The sequence below is a fragment of the Cupressus sempervirens genome, chromosome 6, assembly GCF_028749045.1.
Source record: "Cupressus sempervirens isolate cs-2001-9-10 chromosome 6, ASM2874904v1, whole genome shotgun sequence".
NCBI lineage: Eukaryota > Viridiplantae > Streptophyta > Pinopsida > Cupressales > Cupressaceae > Cupressus > Cupressus sempervirens.
In genome coordinates this window covers 665,078,347-665,098,985 of record NC_143123.1, presented here as the reverse complement: position 1 = coordinate 665,098,985, position 20,639 = coordinate 665,078,347, and positions in this window count along the sequence as shown.

Sequence of the window (20,639 nt, the reverse complement as noted above, 5' to 3'; positions counted from 1 at the left end):
GGTTACTGAGAGGGGAGGGGCGAATCAGTAATTTGTAAAACTTTTAAACAATTCAGCATTTTAATCATTCACCATTCATTCATCTAATCTACTGTATAACTGAAAGATTAAATCATTCATTGCACATGTACACAGAGATTTGGTGACCCAGAAACCTTCCAAATAGAAAGTAAAATTGGGGTGGGTATGATGCCCACAAAACTTCAATATTACAGCATAAATTTGGCCTGTTAAGGCTTACAATGATCACTTCTGGTGATCTGCCTTGTTAGGAGCAAGTAGGACTGCTAGATCCACCTTGTTAGAGGATTTAAAAACATACAGTGAAGTATGCACTTTGTTAGGAGATTTACAAAAAGACTATTAAGTCTACATGTTAAAGGATTTATAAACTAATTCACCTGTTAGTATGAAACAGTGAATCTACTTACAACTGTTTTCTGATAAGATCTGTTTTGCATTGATCACCTGATGTGATAGATATAACTTTTTTGCTCCTATGTTGACCTTGCTGAATCCCTTTTACTCTGCTACTAATTTGCAATACCTTCTTTACATGCGAACATCAATCTCTTCAAATATTTTCATATATTCCTATACTGCAAATGATATCATACATTGCATATATACCATTCCAATATTTACAATTACAAGGTCGGCCAAAACACAAATGAACAAAACATTACTGAGTCAACCAGATAGTAGAAGACTCGAGTTCCTCAAGCTGACTCGATGACCTTCTGATACCCGGCATCCACTACATTTCTCGTCATCATCATGCACCTGGTAGGAGTAGAGGCTTGGTTCATACTAGCCACACAACATTGCTTGGAACTTGGTAACCATTGGTGACTTGGTAGATTTAGTGTCACTCGGTAGAAACTAACTTCTTCGTTTACCTTGCTTTGCTTGGTGAACACTGAGTCCTTCATTTACCTTTTTCACTCGATAAACATTGACTCCTTTGTTTATCTTTTTCACTTGGTAAACACTAAGTCCTTTGTTTACCTTTTTCACTCGGTAAACACTGAGTCCCTTTTCTACCTTTTTCACTCCGTGAACACTGTTGAACTTCTCATTCACTCGGTATCCTCTGGAATGCTCGGTGAGAACTGTTTACCTGCTGAACTAATAAGGTAACCATTGAATGCTTGGTATACACTGTAGACTAAGTGATGAGCTAGATAAACATTTAGAATTGAATAAGTGTTTGCACTAATGACAAATATACCATAATTCTGACAATCTCCCCCTTTGGCATTAGTGAAAAAAATACTTATGAGCCAAAACTTATGTGCAAAATTTGTCATGTTGATTTACATATATCTCCCCCATACAATATGCACAAAGTATTTACAAGTATCTCTATCTTTACACATGGCTTCCTTATTTACATATATCTCCCCCTTTTTGACAATAATGCCAAATTACACAATATGTATTTACACAGAGACACCAAAATGAGAGATAAACTTAGAATGTACCTTGAGAATAAGAGCCAAAGTCTTATCCCAATTTTTTTGCAAAGTTTTGCAAGTGGAGAGTGCTATTTGAACTTCAGCTGAAAGTTCAATCACATGATCTACAACTGAAAAATTGTTGTCATGGATCAATGTTTTGGAGTATACAATGTGTTTTTGCATTGTGTCCATGATAGGAAGGATCATATTCTTAATGTCAATCAAGGTAGACCTAATCCTTGCTTCCTCTCTCAACAATTCTGCCTACTTTTCTGAAAAAAATTTAATTCTAAGATGATGGGATGAACTTGAATTGGGGTTAAGTTGCAGCATTTGGGCATTGACGTTCATATCCTCGTCAATTTTATTCAATTTTTCTTTGATCTCCTTGGTGTACTTGCTAACATCACAAAGTTTGGCAAAAAGTGAAGTTACATTATTAAAAGAATTTTCAAGATTGACCAAAATTGTGGACAATTCTACCTATTTTATTGCAATGTGCTGAGCAATGTGCTCAAGCACCTTATTATCAAATTTCCTTTCAGCCTTTTCAATCAATTTTTCTTGACTAGAGGTGTCCTCATTGAATTAATTTACAGCCTCTTCTAACTGAATCAAAATGTGTTGAGTAGAATCTAATTCAACACCTATAGCATCTGTAATTATTATTTTGGCATTCTCAATTATCCTGTATTCCTTATCACTAAAAAACCTTAACTACTTATGCGTAGCCTTCATCTCTATAAGTTGACTAGCATACCTCATCTCTTCAATGGTAGCATTTTCATAGTCAATCTTTGGAATCACTATCTCTGTGTCTAAGTCAATATCTTCTGGAATTTCCTTTTCAGTGATTAGAAGTCTTAATGGATGCTTTTGTTTGACTTTAGTGATGACTGGTTTGACCTTAGGAATAGACACAATAGTGGAGATAGAAGAGCTAGCAGTAAATACTAGGATAGGACTTGAGGTTTGAATGCCAATAGAAGTATTTACCAAATAAAAAATTGGAATACTTCCCAAAAATGATGATACACTCAGTAATGCAGTATCTAAACTAACTAGATTTGAACTAGATGCAAATAATGCTGACCAAATTGTAGAACAAATTGGAACTAAAAAAATTGTAGAACTTACTGCTATACCGACTAAAGATGATGGAGCTGAGGAGGCTAGCTCGATAGCTGAAGAAGTAACAGTTAGCTCAGTAGATGAAGTGCTTGGCACATCTGTCTCAGATACCTAGAGCTGGGAGGAGGCCGGTGAAGATTGAGAAATTGATGTGGCAATTGTGCTCACAATCTCACTTGTAGAAGCTATCTCCTTAGTGGATGAAATAGTTTTTGGTGGAGAGTGAGGAAGGGATGCAATCACTGCTGCTGCAATTTTTACTAGATCATCTTCCTCCTTATCTTCCTCTTTAGCTTCTTCCTCCTTGTCTTCTTCCATTAATGCATGTAGCTCTCCTGGTGAGACAGTAATGTATGGAGTGTTATCAAAATCATCACTATTACTATTGTCATCATCACTATTACTATTGTCATCATCCTTGATTTCTATTGGGTCTTTACTGGGCTTATGTAGATGATAGATGTTTTTCCACATGTTTGTTGCATCATTTACAACATGCTTAATGTCTTTGATTAAAATCTAACAGGTGTGGAATCTTATCATCATTTTACCTTCATGGTTTTTCATTGCAGTCTTTATTTCTGCTCCAGTGAGATTTGGTTCAAGATTCTTCAGGGATTGCTCATAGATGTCTTTTACCATTTGGGTGGCTGACTCCCATCTCAGTTGCAATCTTTCCATTATTTCTTTTGAGATTTGGGAGGCAAGCTAGTCTGGGGAGTATTTTCATTTACCCATCTTGGAGAGTACCAGTTCCTCAATGTGCATTTTCTTAGCATCTTTTCTAGTTTCAAATTTCAATGCCTTGAAATTTGTGGTGCTTGTTCCTTCTTCCAATTGTTTAAGGCTTTCTTCAAATGTGGGTGCAGGCCTAACTAGTATAGGTTCCTACTTGCCTTTTCTAGTTCTTCTTGTGAATACTGTAGTAAGCTTCTTCTTAGGTTTGGTAATTATTGCCTTACCTTTCTTCTTCGGAGGTTCTTCTTCAGAATTTTGTTCTTTTTTTTCTTCTTCTCCTCCTTCTTCTTCATTATCTTCCTTGTCCTCGCCTTTTCCTTCTGTTAGCATGAGAGGACCGGTTGCAGTTTTCAATTTGGCTATCTTCCTCTTGCCTTTGCTTATGGCCTATGGTAGCTTGATTTCAAGCTCAATTCTGACCTTTGCTTCATCATAAGTTCCAAAAATTGGTTTCCTTGGGTCTACTGGGTCATTTACCAGTGCTTCTATGATGTCTCTGGCTTCATCAATATTTACCTCATAGGGAAGAGGTTTTACCCATGCAACTCAAGGTCTGACTGCCTGTATGTACACTTTATCACAGTCAACCATGAAGCATACATCATCTTTATAATCCTCAACAAGCTTAGGAGGAATTCTAAACCTGTTATTCATCCTTTCCTTAAAGTCTTCAAAATAGTTATCCATGACTTTGTCAAAATTTTCACCCATTTCTTCTATAAACTCATTAATCTGATATAGAATAGGAATGTCTTTTCTCCATACTACCGTTCCTTTTGATGGAAAGAATTTTTTTACATAGAAGAATAAGAAAATTAACAATGAGCCAAATTTACAAGGGCTATTCCTTGAGGTCCTTATACTTTCCATATTCTTGTTTAACTATTTCAACAGTAAGTCTGCCAAGTCATATTCCAGATTTTTCTTTACTACCTTAAATGCTAAATCCACAGCCTCACATGGTACACTATTCAATTTGCTGGAACTGTATAATTTATATGCAATAACATAAATTCCAAATCTGAGTTTCATGTCAGATATATTGTTAAGCTTCAGTCCTCTTCCATCCCATTCTACTAGGGTTTTCTTCTGCAACTCATCCTGACCTAAGGTTTTAGTGGTTTTGACTTTGCTAAGCATAGGCAAACCCATGATCTTATGAATCATCTTCTTGGTTATCAATACAGGTTATTCCAACCACAACTGACCATTGTGTACATGGCTCAGAATATATCTCACCCATTTCACTTGGAAGTTCCTTGGTAGGTGCGTAATGTGGGTCAAGCCTTTTTCTTCTAAGCGCTTATGCTCAGGTTTTAGGGATCCATCAACACATAATTGACCTAGGGCATTGTCCATATCTAATGTACCAATTTCTTGAACAGTGCATTTGAAGTGAGCTCAAATATTGTTAATAAGGAGTACCTTAGGTGGATTTTGTGATTGAGCTCCGAGTGAATCAAGTGATTCAACAATTATGGGCACATGTTTGAATTTTGGGGCTTTCCATTTGACTCCTTTCATGAGCATTTCAGAACCCCTCTTTGCCTTGCTGCTGCTGGTGCTTGCGGATGCCATTTCCACTTGGTGGATGATAAATTCTTCAAACAAATTCTTCACAAGAAACTTGCTTCAAATCACTTGGAATCATTGTCGTGCAACTAGAAATCTTTTAGCTCTAAGTATTCTTAAGTCATGGTGAAAAATGAAATTGAATTCTACCCTTTTGATGGAAATACTATCATTAATGCTTGGTACGAAGGTAGATGAGATGACATAGTGCTTGCTAGTCTATCATTGATTTACTTGGTAAAACGTTGCAACTCAATGGTCAAACAAAATCTTTGATACTCCCGACCTAGCTTGGTAAGGTCTTTAACCAACCTTGCTCAGTAGATGCAACACGGTGAATGATAACTTTTCTTTGGTCCTTGTATCTGAAATACTGATTTGATCATTTGCACTCTTTCACTCTGGAACTGCTTAAGATATGGCTAGATGATGCAGTTCTTAATTCTTTTTAAATCTAATTGAAAATGGTGGAGTCACCCATTTCTTGAGTGACATGACCATCATTTGAACTATCTTGCTTGGTAGATTTAGGAATCCACTATTGTCTCATCTGCTTCTGAATGTTATCAGCTTTAGCTTTCCTTTCATCTTTAATTTTTCCAATATTCATGCAATTCTTGGCTATATGGCCAAGTTCAATACATGTGTAACATCTTATGGTTGTATCCTTCTTTCTTAGGTGATTTCTTGCACAATTTATCCCAATGTGTCCATATTCTCCACAATAGTGACACCTACACCAAGTATTGTATTCCCAACCAAATATTGCTTTGATAATTTGCTCTATTGGATTGAACATTTTTTATTTGCATTCAAATGCCTTTTGACCTATTTTCTTGCATTTGTGACATTTTCCTTCAAATTTTGGTTTCTCTATGCATTCATTAGCTTTATGACCATGCTGATTGCAGTTGAAGCATTTACCATTGAATTTTGCCTTTCCATTATTCTAAAAAAAATTTGATGTATGACCTATCTTGCCACAGTGATTGCAAGTGGGTCTTTGATTCCTTTGGGCACCTTGTTTGGAGGATTCACCTTCTTCCTTCTATCCAAGACCAACTTTACCTTTTTATCTATGAAGATTCTGCTCATTTTGTTGATTCAATTGGTTCATGTCTGTTTGAGAATTCATCATTCTTTCATTGACTTGCCTTTCAGTGATAAAGTCATTTTCCAAACTTTCATTGATTTGTCTTTCAGATCTCAGATCACTTTGTAAGCTTGTATTGATTTGTCTTTCAGTGATTAAATCATTTCTCAAACTTTCATTCTCAGATCTTAGATTCAAAATTTTTTCATTTGCATTAGATAGTTGACCTACAAGATGTTCATGCTGAAGGGATTGAATATTTCTTGCCTCTAAGTCTTCATTTGCCTTGTTTCTCTATTCCAAAACTTCACATAGCCTGATGGATTGGATTTTTTGTTCTCTTTTAAGCTTTCTTACTTCTTCCTATAGAGAACCATTCTTTGCTAGGAGTTCCTTGATTGCTTCATTAGCTTCATTTGAACTGCTTGATGGTAAAAGGTCTTCAATCTTTTCCCACAACATACTGATAATCATTCATTTGTCTTGCACATTCCTTCCTTCTTTTTAGAGATTGAGAAAGATACTCCTTTGCTTCTTTGAGTTGAGCCATGACCATTTCTAGATCTAGCTTTTCATTTTCAATAGATTTGTCAAGTCTAAATATCTCCATTGTCCTTGATCTTTGCTCAAGCTATCAAAATTTATCCTAAGAACCACAAACCTCTCATACCAATTGTTGGAAATATTCAAGATAAGATAGGTTACTGAGAGGGGAGGAGTGAATCAATAACTTATAAAACTTTTTAAAAATTCAGTATTTTAACCATTCACCATTCATTCATCTAATCTACTACATAACTGAAAGATTAAATCATTCATTGCACATGTACACAGAGATTTGGTGACCCAAAAACCTTCCAAATAGAAAGTAAAAGTGGGGTGGGGATGATGCCTACAAAACTTCAATACTGTAGTATAAATTTGGCTTGTTAAGGCTTACAATGATCACTTCTGGTGATTTGCCCTGTTAGGAGCAAGTAGGACTACTAGATCCACCTTGTTAAAGGATTTACAAACATACAGTGAAGTATGCACTCTGTTAGAAGATTTACAAAAGGACTGTTAAGTCTACCCTGTTAAAGAATTTATAAACTAATTCACCTATTAGGATGAACCAGTGAATCTACTTACAACTATTTCTTGATAAGATCTATTTTGCATTGATCACCTGATGTGATAGATATAACTTTTTTTGTCCTATATTGACCTTGCTGAATCCCTTTTACTCTACTACTGATTTACAATACCTTCTTTACATGCGAATGTCAATCTCTTCAAATATTGTCATATATTCCCATACTGTAAATGATATCATACATTACATATATACCATTCCAATATTTACAGTTACAAGGTCAGCCAAAACACAAGTGAACAAAACATTACTAAGTCGGCCAGATAGTAGAAAACTCAGGTTCCTCAAGCTGACTTGGTGACGTTCTGATACTTGGCATTGTCATGCACTTGGTAGGAGTAGAGGATTGGTTCATACTAGCCATGCAACATTGCTTGGAACTCGGTAACCATTGGTGACTCAGTAGATATAGTGTCACTTAGTAGAAACTAACTTCTTTATTTACCTTGCTTTGCTTGGTGAACACTGAGTCCTTCATTTACCTTTTTCACTTGATAAACACTAAGTCCTTTGTTTACCTTTTTCACTCGATAAACACTAAGTTTTTTGTTTACCTTTTTCACTCGGTAAACACTGAGTCCTTTGTTTACCTTTTTCACTCAGTAAACACTATTGAACTTCTCATTCACTTGGTATCCTTTGGAATGCTTGGTGAGAATTGTTTACCTACTGAACTTATAAGGTAACCACTGAATGCTCGATATACACTGTAGACTATGTGATGAGCTAGATAAGAATTCAAAATTGAATAAGTGTTTGTACTAATGAAAAATATACCATAATTCCAACAACTTCATGTATTTTCCAAGATCATATATCACTTGTTTGATGTTATTATTGAAGGGCTCTGGGAGAGATAGAGGAAGCACGTACTGCAGTAATTATAAACCAATCATTTCATTGTTTTCTAACATAAAATAATGAATAGTACACATAGTTTATGAATATATTGTAAATATAGAAGAACATAACTTACCTTGATGAAAGTATTGTTAGAATTTGATAAGATTAATAACCCAGAAAACTAGTGCAAAGAGTAAATATCTAAACTATGAATGCAAATGATACAAAATCAAAATAGCATCATAGAGTTAGTCTCCAAGAGAGTAATGCAAATGCTGGAAGCAAAATAGCATTAAGAGGATGCAAAAACAATAGATGCAAATACAAGAAAGGTAGCATGCTTATATAGGCTAGGAAGAGGGAGGAGGTGGCAACACCAACCAATGAGGAGCAACCATCTATTGGACTAAATATAGCAAAGTATCTTCCCAAGATAGCTAATGGATGCTCACATGTAGGAAGGTGACACCTCACAACCATTCACCTAATAAGACATGCTTTATTAACCTAAGAGAGATTATTAAAAGTGTAGGAAAAACCTAGCAAAATAGGAAAAATTAAAAACTACACTAACACCCCCCCATAAGCGAAGCTTAGGTGGATGTAGAAATGGGTCCTGGCAAGTCAAGCCTGATGAGGTACCCATGTACATAAAATTACCCCAAAAGAGAGAGAAAAGAGACTCCCCAAAGAAAATTAGGACTCCAAGTGAGAGGAAGCAACCCCCCCAAAAGATGAAGCATCCCATACCCCCAGCAAAGCTTGCAAATTTTGTCCGGTAGATCCACTTACATCAAACAATTTTTCTTCCCCTAGAAAAAGGGACAAGATCCAAACTGTGGTTCCTCATCAAGGAACTATACTCTTCCTGCATAGTTGTATCCCACTCAGAAATACTAGAAGCCTCATGAAAGGACTGTAGATTTGAGGCAGTAGCAATGAAGATATGTAGAGCATCCTGGAATTGTGAATGAGTCTGGTTGGTGTCTGATGGATCCCTAACCCAATCACCTACAAAATGCAAGGTTTGTCTAGCCCAAAGTGGACCAAAAGATGGAGAATCTAGAGGAGAATCATCAACCTGTGAATGATGACTAGGAGAGGAAGGAGGTGAGTCCTCTGAATCACTCTCTGCATCAAAAGTGGAGATAGAAGCCTGCTCAAGTGAATCTGACCCATTAGAAGATCTATCATGTATTCCAAGTGACTCCAATGTCAAAGTAGAAGGCAACCCTGTGACCATGCTCTGCTGGTTAAGCTGATGCAAGTAGTGGAAGTTAAGATGGCCAAACTGCTCATGCCATAATCTGCTCACATCATTAGAGTGAGTGAGAAAAATAGTCAAAGGAGGATCAGGAACAAAGTGAGAAAACATATAGAGCTATGACTAATGATCTCCTCTCCCAACTACAACTGTAGAATCATTGTGCAACTCACGTATCTCCACTGAATCAAGAGTGAACCTGCTTGCCTAAACCTATGTGAGTGATCTGGTGTACCGATAGGAGATTAGTTGACAATGAGGGTACATAAGGAACATCATAGAATGTGCCATCCCCCACATCAACAGACCCTCTCCCACACACCTCAACAAGAGTGTTATCACCCATCAAAATAGAAGGCATAGTACATGGCTCCAAGGATGCAAGTTCTTCCTTAGATGAAGCAATGTGGTATGAAGCACCTGAATCAAGAACCCAAGTGGATGGTGAGGAAGCAACTTCAAAAAGGGCCTTGCCCTTTCCTTTCCCCTCGCTATTTTCTTTTTCTTTGTTAGACCCTTCATTAGAACTTTGTTTGATAGACTCAGGAACACTGATATTATTCTTCTCAAGAATGTATGTTAAGTGATCAAGTTGTTTCTGCAAACATTTATGTTCATCATGACCAGGTCTTTTATAATAGGCACATTTGACCTTTTCTTTCTTAGGCTTATCACCCTTGGAAGATGGTGTATCAATAGTTTCTTTTGAAGAAACTAGCATCTTATCCTTCTTCTCCTCGCTATTCTTTTGTTTCTTGTCCTTACTATTGTTGTTACTACTTTGTCCTTGTTCTTTTGTGCCTTGGTTGGTTGCTAAGGCATGTGACTTAAAGGACTTAAGAGTGCCCATCTGGATTAGTTTGTCTTGTTCTCGAGTGAGATTGACAGCAAAATCATCTAGAGATAGCATGGTGAATTGAGTACCAAGTGCACCCTTAGTAGCATAGAAGGTAGAGACAAACATAGAATATTCTGAACTTAGCTTAAAGAGAATACTGAGAATCAGTTGTTCATCTTTCTTTTCAATTCCACATTTTTTTAACTACAGCCTTAGTGATTTCAATTTGGTGAAGAAATCTTGGATTGTGTTGAAATTACCTGGACTCAAACTAATTAATTCATTTTCTAACATATGACCCCTCATTGAATCTTGTGTGCCAAATAATGTTTCTAGATTTGTCCATACTTCATTTGGTGTATCCAAAGACTCAATGTGAAATAGCAAGTCAGAAGAAACAGACAAACACAATGTTCCATATGCCTCATCACATTTGTTAAACCACTTAGGCTTGTCTTCATCTTTAGCAGGTTCAGTTTCAAGTCCCATAGTTATCCTTTTTAATCCAGTTTTCCTTAAATGAATTATCATGCGTGATTTCCACTTAAATTAATTGTATGGAGTTAGGATGGACATATTTGTTTGATCCATGATGAAGAAATGCAAAGAAGAAATGCTAAAAAGAAGAGAACCCAGCCACGACAATGCCCCCCCCTTTTTACTCAATCAAAGAACCCCCCAAAAAAATATGATTTGGCACTTTATTTTAGTGTGTTTACAACTACCACTAGAAATAAATACTTAGTGGTCTTGATTTCAATGCATTACAAACCCTCATGAAGAGTATATGCTAAAAGTGAAACTTGGGCACAATAATCAATAAAAAAAATAGCACCACTGTGATCTACTCAAAAAATCATGCACTTTCAAAAAAAGAATCATCTTGATACGAGGTCATATGAGAAAGTTATGATCCTATGAAGTTTCCAAAACAAGAACCGTGCACAATCATGGCTGAGAATCTGCAATTTCTGAAGAATTCATGTATGAAAATCAAAAAACAACTCCACTAGTGGATAGAGCACAAAAAAATAGCCATGTTCATAACAAGAATCATCAAAATTGGAGTCCGTATGAGTAAGAACAAGACATTTGAAAACTGCATTCAAATCTGTGACTGCCAATGGAGAGGGGTATGGCTGTAGCTTTGCATGATCGATTCTACAAAATATATAGCTTTCATGCAAAATTTATAAGATACCCAGATGGTTTTTTGGGGCTGCAAACAAAACCCAGAAAGCGTTTTTCTTTTTGATCTATAGAAGATGTTGCTGTAGTGTAAATCAGACGCCTTTAACAGTAAAAAACGGCTCCAAAATTCAAAAAATGACTCCAGCAACCAGAATATGACATGAAAATGTTGGATCAGATTTTTAAGTCCATCAATGGCATGCTGGAACCTGCAAAACTGATTGAAAACTCTAAATATGTAAGTTGGTTGTCAGATTTGAGATTGAAACCCCAGAGAAAAATTATTTTTGTCAAAACTTTTTTGATTCTCAAGATCATTCAAAGATGCAAGAGAAGAGCATACTTTGTTTTTCAAAAAACTACAATAAAGTTTATTAGCCCCCAGCCCCCCCCCCCCCCCCTCGAATCTCTCAAATAAGGAAACTAAAATCTACTCTTGCACATAGAAAAGCTCTGAAACCATGTTAGAATCTAATAAGATTAATAACCCAGAAAACTAGTGCAAATATTAAATATCTAAACTATGAATGCAAATGATACAAAATCAAAATAGCATCATAGAGTTAGTCTCCAAGAGAGTAATGCAAATGTTGGAAGCAAAATAGCATTAAGAGGATGCAAAAACAATAGATGCAAATACAAGCCAGGTAGCATGCTTATATAGGCTAGGAAGAGGGAGGAGGTGGCAACACCAACCAATGAGGAGCAACCATCTATTGGACTAAAGATAGCAAAGTATCTTCTCAAGATAGCTAATGGATGCTCACATGTAGGAAGGTGACACCTCACAACCATTCACCTAATAAGACATGCTTTATTATCCTAAGCGAGATTATTAAAAGTGTAGGAAAAACCTAGAAAAATAGGAAAAATAAAAAACTACACTAATAGGTATGCCAATCATGCGTTTTGAGCCCTGGCCCAAATTCACTTTTTTTTTATATGAGATTGTTTATGTTCGCAGCAAATCCTATGGGAAATTGAATTTTTCGTATGACTTCTTTTATGGCATCACTTTGCTACTTCGTTAATAACCAAGGAAGGGCACTTATATTAATCTGATCTTTGTTGCTATTTGAGTGAATGAAATTCTTCAATGCATGATTAGATTCATGAATGTCATTACAAATTTTGACAATTTTTTTTTTGTCACACCTTCCATCCAATATTTTCCACAATGTCTCTGTTATATTCTTTCCAATATGCATAGTATCAAAAAAATGCACAATTTGTAAGTGCTCGTAGTAGGGCAACCTACTAAATTGTCTAGGATAGCTTTTTAGTCCCTTTGGAAGGTTGTCAGTACTGCCTTGGTGACCTTCATGATCATCAATTACACAATTAGTAAACAAAAATCACAATAGAAATATATAAATTACAAACATAAACCATTAGGTGGAATGACTATACCTCAACGATTAATTCTATTATATTCCAACTTCCATAGGCGAGGTGTCATTCTTTGTGGCTTTGATGTAGTCTCTTCTTTCCCATTGAAAAGATGTTTTTCTGTACTTCGATACTTATGATTCCTGTGGAGGAAGTGTCTACACTCATCAAACACCTGCTTTCCTAAACTTTTTGAATGACGAGATTTCATCTTTGGACCACAAACTGGACATGCAAATTTTCCCTTTGTTTGAAGACCTACAAGATAATGATATAATTGGATTATTAAATATGTTGATTTTTATAATTAGAATTACCATGTGCAACTTGAATTCAGTATAACATACCACAAAAATGTGTTAGCCCTAGGGCATCATGTATTGTCCATGCAAGTATTTCATGGAATTGAAATTGTCTTTGTCCTATTGGTCTAGACACATCATACATAGTGATACTGTTCCATAACTCCACCAACTCATCGATAAGAGGCTCAATATATACATTCATATCTTTAACTTGATAGTTACCTACTTGAATGAACAAGAACATTAAATAATTATTGTGACCGTTTTACTGCAATATTTGTAAGTACATGTAAAATAATAACTATCAAATGATAAGATACCTAGAACAATAATTGCTAGCATAATGTGCTCCATCTTTATTGACATCCATGGAGGAATGTTATTGTTGATAAAAAAAATAGGCCACACCGAGTAAACAGATCTCATCTTTCCAAATGGATTGACACCGTCTACTGCCAATGAAAGCCTTAGATTATGAGGTTCTTCTTTGAAGTGTTGCCACTTTTCCTCTATGTGCATAAATGTTGAACCATCTGCAAGGATTCAAATAATGTCATCTTGATTTCTATTGTGTGTATGATAATCCATAAATTGAGCCAAGCTACTACACTTGAATAATTGTCGCATTCGTGGAATAATGGGGATGTAACAAAGAACCTTTTGAGGCACCTTTTTTGTTAGTTGATCTATTCGATATCTACTCGTATGACATACAGGGCATTGTGGTACAAATTCATGTTCTTTATAATATATAATATGATCATTGGGACAAGCATGTATTGCTTCATACTCCATTCCAATATCTTTCATAATAGTAGATAGTTCTCAATATGAGTGAGGTAGAATATTTGATGGTGGCAACAGAAACTCACCTATCAATCTACAACAAAAAATATAAGTTGTTAATATAAACAATATTAGTGTTACATTATTCACCCTTGGTTAACTATAAAGACATATATGACATACCTTAACATACGTGACATTGTTATGTTGGATAAACCATTCATAACCTTCAAGTTCAACAACAACAATACAAAAGAGAGAAGAGTTGTTTGGGAGTCTTTGTATAGGGGCTCGTATGCCTTCTAAAGTAGAGGTACATCAAGGCTATCATCATCATCATGATCAGATACGCTTGGACTAAATGTGTCATGGATCAATGTATTTATACCATCATCTTCAATTGTGTTTTCTGGCGCATGATCGTCATCTTCCATGGGATCATTATCTTCACCTTGGATATTTGCACCTCTATATTCCTCCACTTTGAAAACTATATTCTTCAGAATGTTGTGGTTCATATCATGTACTTCCTTGGGGAGATCAACCTATATAAAATTGATTAACATAAATAAACCATGATCATCAACTCATCATCAAGTGATTTCATATGTATATAAATTGTTAAAATGATATAATCAACAACTTACCAGTGGATGATAGTCATACCCCCCTTCAATGTGACCATTCTCCCTACAATGTCTCTTAACTATTTTGATTAGCAGTCTTCTACAGTTTAAGCCCTTACAAATTTTGCAAGGATAATAAAATTTTCCATCACCTTTTCTTTTCAAGTTAGACCACAATCTAGCGATTGTCTCCCTATTTTGTTCTTCACTTACATTATCTGACATGATCGTTCTTCGCAGGAAGCAAAAATTGAGCTATGAAAACTTCGGTCTACAACTTTCACAAACTAAGGAAAACTGTCGAAAGTACACAAATCTTCTTAGACCTAGCTAAATAATTTAATATTTTAGAAATACTTTCTTTGACTTTATTCCTAAGACATTTAACCCAATCACCTTTTATAACATTCAGTCAATTTCTCTAGGCAAATTTATGGATAAGATTATTTGTAAAACTTTGACCAATCGCTTGAAGGTCTTATTTCAAGAGACCTTACAACATTAAGCCACTAAAAGCAATTTCAAAACATATAAGCTAAAAGTCTATTTAAAATATACATTAAATTAAAAAAAATATACAATTTTCATACCTGAGCGCGCGGCTATAACTCGTGCAACGACCTTCTTTCTTAGTTGTAGAAGCTCTCCAACAATCAAATTATACAAGCTACAAGGCCTAACAGAAATTTCAAAACATATAAGCTAAAAGTCTAGTTAAAATATACATTAGATTAAAAAATATACAATTTTCATACCCGAGCATGCAGCTATAACTCGTGCAAGGGATTCACATACTCTTCCCCTAAAGGTATCCTGAAGAACAAAATCCACTATTCTTGAGTTTGTGAATTGCACCTCGAGATGAATGAAGCTTAAAAGGAATGAAAGTTGTTTTCATACATTTAAATCAGGATGTAATATTTATTCATAAGTATATACCTTGCAAGCACTTATAATTTTTGTTATATTTGTTGCAAGAAAAGAAGAAGTTTCAAGATAAGTTTACATTGCTGTTATATGTGTTGCAAGAAAAGAAGAACTTTACATTGCTTTAACTTTCCATTGATGAGTATCATCTAACACTTTTAGCAAAATTTTCCTAGAAAATTTTATCAATTTTGTCTCTCCATAATTATACTTATTAAATAAAATAAACCACACAATTATCGTTGAGTACAGGAGAGTTATGTTCATATGTTAAGAGACAATTCATTTTCTGTTATGAAAATCTAGGGATGCCAAATGCTCTCTAATCTGTTATTCACTTTTGTTCTAATTTTATTATAGTTAATTTCAATGTAAATTAAGGTTATGCTTTTTCTAAAGAATGATATTGAATGGTCTGTCAAAGGTATGTGCTTCATCACATGGTGAGATTTCTACTAAGGCTCAATTAGATGAGAGAGCCATGATTGAAGAGGTCTCAAATTTTGTAGCCATTGATATGCCAACCATTTGTCCAAGTGCTACTAAGGAACATGGTGAAGTAGAGAAACTAGAGTCTTCAAAAAAACCAAAGGAAATGAATGAACCACTTGAGGAAGATGGATGCCAGTTAGGTAAGGTTGATTCTCATGAAAAAAGACTTGAAATTTTTGAAACTCCTGTGCAACAAGATATAACTTAAGAGGTTGAGATGCACCTGGTGGAAAAGTAGGAATCTCTAACCATAGTTCAATCATCAATTGAGATCCTATCTCAAAGTGAAGATATTGTGAAGTAGCAAGAAGAAGGGTTGCTAATTCTGGAGCTGGTTGCTGGAGCTGATGCTAATGCTAATGCTTCTAAAGAACCTGAGTCTAAAGAACTAATGTATTGCCACAAAATGAGCAAACAGTCTACTGTATGATTATAAGCATGCAACATGATTGTAAACTTGATCAAGATGATACTGTAAGATGTCAAAATTCATGAAATCTTGTACAAAGGACCCAAATCAACACAAAACCAACCTAGAACTGATGTATTACCATAAAATGACATAAAGATGCATGGTCTAGGTTTGTAATGCACTTTTCATACTTTCCCAAAACCTTGCAAATAGTTTTCTATATGATTATGAGCATGCGACATGATTGTAACATTCTTATTGTAATAATGCCAACTACTAAATAGAGGACCCCAAATAGCAAGAATTAACTACCAAACAATATTAATATTGAAAAAGAAAATTTTATAAAAGAAAAATGTGTTTTTAAAGTGCAGATGTAGCCTATCATTTTGGGGACGCGTATTTGTCACTAGGACTTCCAAGACATCTATAGTCATCCCTGGGACATCTTGGCATGCCCCCCAATTTTGGGCGTAGTCCCCAAGTTTTTGGGACATTCCTTTCTTTTTTTCAAAAATTAGGACATGGGAGGGATGTCTATTGGTCATTCCCAAGACTTGGAAATGTCCTCGGTGTTGGGACAAGGGAATTAAGGTCGAGGGCGTGTCCCAAGTAACATTGATAAAATTCTAGAGTTAGTATGGTATGTTGTTTCATGGTGTGTAATGATTGCTAGATATACACAACTAAATCTGTTGAAAATGCCTCATAAACTAACAATCAAATGCCTTTAGCAAGAATAAAGCCAAGTTCTACAACCTTTTGACCATTATTAGAGCATGTGGAATTAGAGTTGTAAGCCTATGAAATATTTGAAAGGTTTCTTTACTACATGTGGAATGGGAGTTGCAAGCCTATGAAGTATTTGAAAGGTTTCTTCACTAGATGTCATCTTGTGGGACACATGTTTGTATAAAGTATTTGAAAGGCTTCTTCACTATATGTCATCTTGTGGGACACATGATTGTTTTATTCTCATAAACTTAATCTATGCTTGTGCCAAATGGGAATTTTGATGAGTGGATGTCCATTAAAGCTCATGCCAAATTTAGAAGTTTATAAAGGTGATGTAGGAGCATAAGTGGTTCTTGGCAATCTTGAATCAACCAAAAACATTTGTTTGAGTTTGTTCCTTTTCATTCTAGTTCTATGTTTCTTTCAACATTATTTTGAATTGGCTGGTTTTCTCATGTAGACCTTTTTGACATGTTCCTAGCACCATGGTGTAGGAGGACCTAGGGTTTTGGCTAAAACCCCAAGATATTCTAGCTTGTAAATGATCCTAGTCTGATCATTGATGAATAAAGACTCCAAGAGGGTCTAAGTGGTGTGTCAGGGTAGTTTGTGTGTCTTTTTTATCCTAGCCAGGTCATTGATGAATAAAGAGTCCAAAAGGGTCTAAGTGGTGTGTTAGGTAGTTTGTGTGTGTTTGGTCAAAAGTTGCCAATAGGTGACAAGAAATTGCCAAGTTTGGAAAAATGAGATCATGCCAAATGACCCTAAAAAGTGTGTAATTTTTTGAAAAGGATGGAGACATGGTTCATGTAGTTGAGGAAGGCATTCTACATCAATTTGGGGTGATGGTAGGTTGATAGGAGTCAAGATGCTGAAAAGTTGTAAAGTTGTCATTTTAACTTCAACATTTGGGCAATATTTTACAAAATCTCCAAAGGTGGTTATGGATCAGTTCCAATAGTTGGAACATGGCATATGAAGATATATAAGGTCATCCAAGGCCTGGTGTACATGTTGGTTGAGGTTTTTCTCAAACCTTAATAGCAAGCAATAGCATTTACACTACAATTTTGTCACAGTCTAGCTTGCAACTCGAGAAACTACCTTAATATGAATTTAAATTCACATTTTCTTATTATTCTTAGTTAGTTTGCTTTGATTCCTTTCTCTATGTGTTTTGGTAGATCTTTGTGAATAGTTTGGCATAGTGTAATAAAATTCCAAACCCACTGGCCTATTCACTGCCAGAACCAAGGTTTGTTGAATAAACATGCCATTTTCTTGAACTCCCACAGTGCTTCACAGCCTTTTGAGGGCATTCAATGTATAGTGTATTATATCTTTTTTGGGTTGAAAAAATGCAATTTTCTATTTTTCATGTCTTGCCCTAGGCGGGCCATTATATCATGGAGCATAGGTATATACTTGTCTTTTCTGTAAGCCTGTATTGTTTGTGGCCAATTGTATTTGAATTCATGAATCTATGATATTGTTGTTAGTGTTATAGCTTCAGTCAAATCAGTAATGGATTAATATAGAATTAATCTTGAATTCTATATGAACTATATTGGTTATTATTTGGAATGGATATGAGTTTGTATATATATTTGTATATTTAATATATTTGTGGAAATAATAAACATACATACATACATACATGCATATATATAAAGTTATAAACATAATTATAATTAATTTTCATTATGAATGATCACCATTTGTATGAATGGTCATTACTAATAAAGTATGACTTTTAAGTGGCTATCCATATATATATTAGTATGAGGGCTGACTTAGAAAATATATATAACAGGTAGTAATAGAAATATAAGTATCAGCCTTTAGATTAATAATTTTTTATTATCAATTTATTCATATTATTATCATAGTATTAGAGTAACTTTCTTTTCCTGTGCCTTCTCTTTAGTGAAAGAACAATTTCTTTTGAATATTGCAATATTTCCTGTCACAAATTTGAACAAACCCACAGGTACATTGATTCAAGATTATTGTGAGTATTGGGTTATGAATGAGAAGCAATCAATACATTGGTGGATATGAAGTATAACCATTGCAGGAGTATCCTGAAAAGAAATACAGAGGGAACGTCATGGATTGGAGTTCCTAAAGAATAAAATAGAACACATGAAAGGGTAAATAGAAAAGGACAATACCATCGCACATTAAGGAGAATGAAGCACAAGATGGGAAGAAAAAATTCTTATATACATGATTGAATTCTTTTTATAGCTAACATATAGAATGAATAGTTCTTAACATAGGAAAACTTATGAGGAAAATAATAACAATATCTCAAACTAACATATAACTAATTTAAAAAAACTACAACCCTACATTCTTGTATGCATAACAATTAAAATTTTAAAAAAATGGAGATATGTAAATACCAGACATTGGCAGTAAGACCCTTCTTCCTGCCAATCACCCTTCCTTCAACTAGCTGCTCTATACAGTACAAAACCTAGGCTCTCCCTTGGAACGTGGTTAATGTATGTCTAAGATTCTAGAGGAAGAAATGTGCGTTGGTTTCATAGCTGGTACTGGAGGGTTTGTGGCACTACAATCATAAAAGAAATAGAAAAAAATGAAGATATAACAAATCCCACTCACTCAATCTGATAGAAGATGTCATTGCATTTGTATCAATCTCAACAAAAATTGAAGCAATCAAATAACATCTGACAAATGAACTAATCTCCTCACCTAAGTGGACACCCTCTCCAAATCCAAAATGCTCAAATTTCAAGATCACCAAACACCCTAAAGAAAATTTATATCTCAATCGACTTGATCAAAATCCAAATTCTCAAAGCATTCCAATCCCCTCGCCCACATCGGCTCTGTAGCAACAAAAATGTGATGGGCGGAAATGTTTGAAATGGCATATATTGCATGCCATAGAACAAAACCCACGTGCCAAATGTTTTTTTTTTTCAATTATAGCCCGAGGACATTGCAATTGCGACACCTACTTTTCCTGATGTTGCAATTGTGATGTCATCAGGCTATGATTGAAAAAAAAAAGCCAAAAACACATAACATTTGCCCGCCATCACAAATTGGCATCGCAAATTGACCCCTAATGTATTAGTGTTTCTTCAAACTATATAAAGCTTTTTGTAGTGTACATACCATATTTTTGTTGTCAGCATCAACAAATCCTTCTGGTTGTTCTATATAAACCTCTTCCTCCAATATATCATTTAGAAATGCAAACTTAACATCCATTTGATAAACTTTGAAACCTTTGTATGTAGAGTAAGCAAGAAGAGTTCTTACTCCTTCCAATCTTGCAATGGGAGTGAATGTTTCTCCATAGTATATCCCTTCTTCTTGTGCATATCCTTTAGAAACTAATCTTTCCTTGTTCCTTGTGACTTCACCATTTTCATCTAACTTGTTTTTGTACACCCACTTCGTGTCAATCTCATTTTTTATTTTTTGGTCTAGGAACTAGAGTCTATGCCTTACTTTTCTCAATTTGTTCAATCTCTTCTTTCATGGATTTACTCTAGTCCACATCTTCTAAGGCATCTTTCATTATTTTAGGTTCTTTCATACTTAGAAAACATGTATTATTTCTCAACTTGTTCCTTGTCATTGGTCTAGAATCTTTATCTCCAATGATCTATGCAACAAGGTGATGTCTCTTAACATACTTAGACAATATTGCTTCTAATT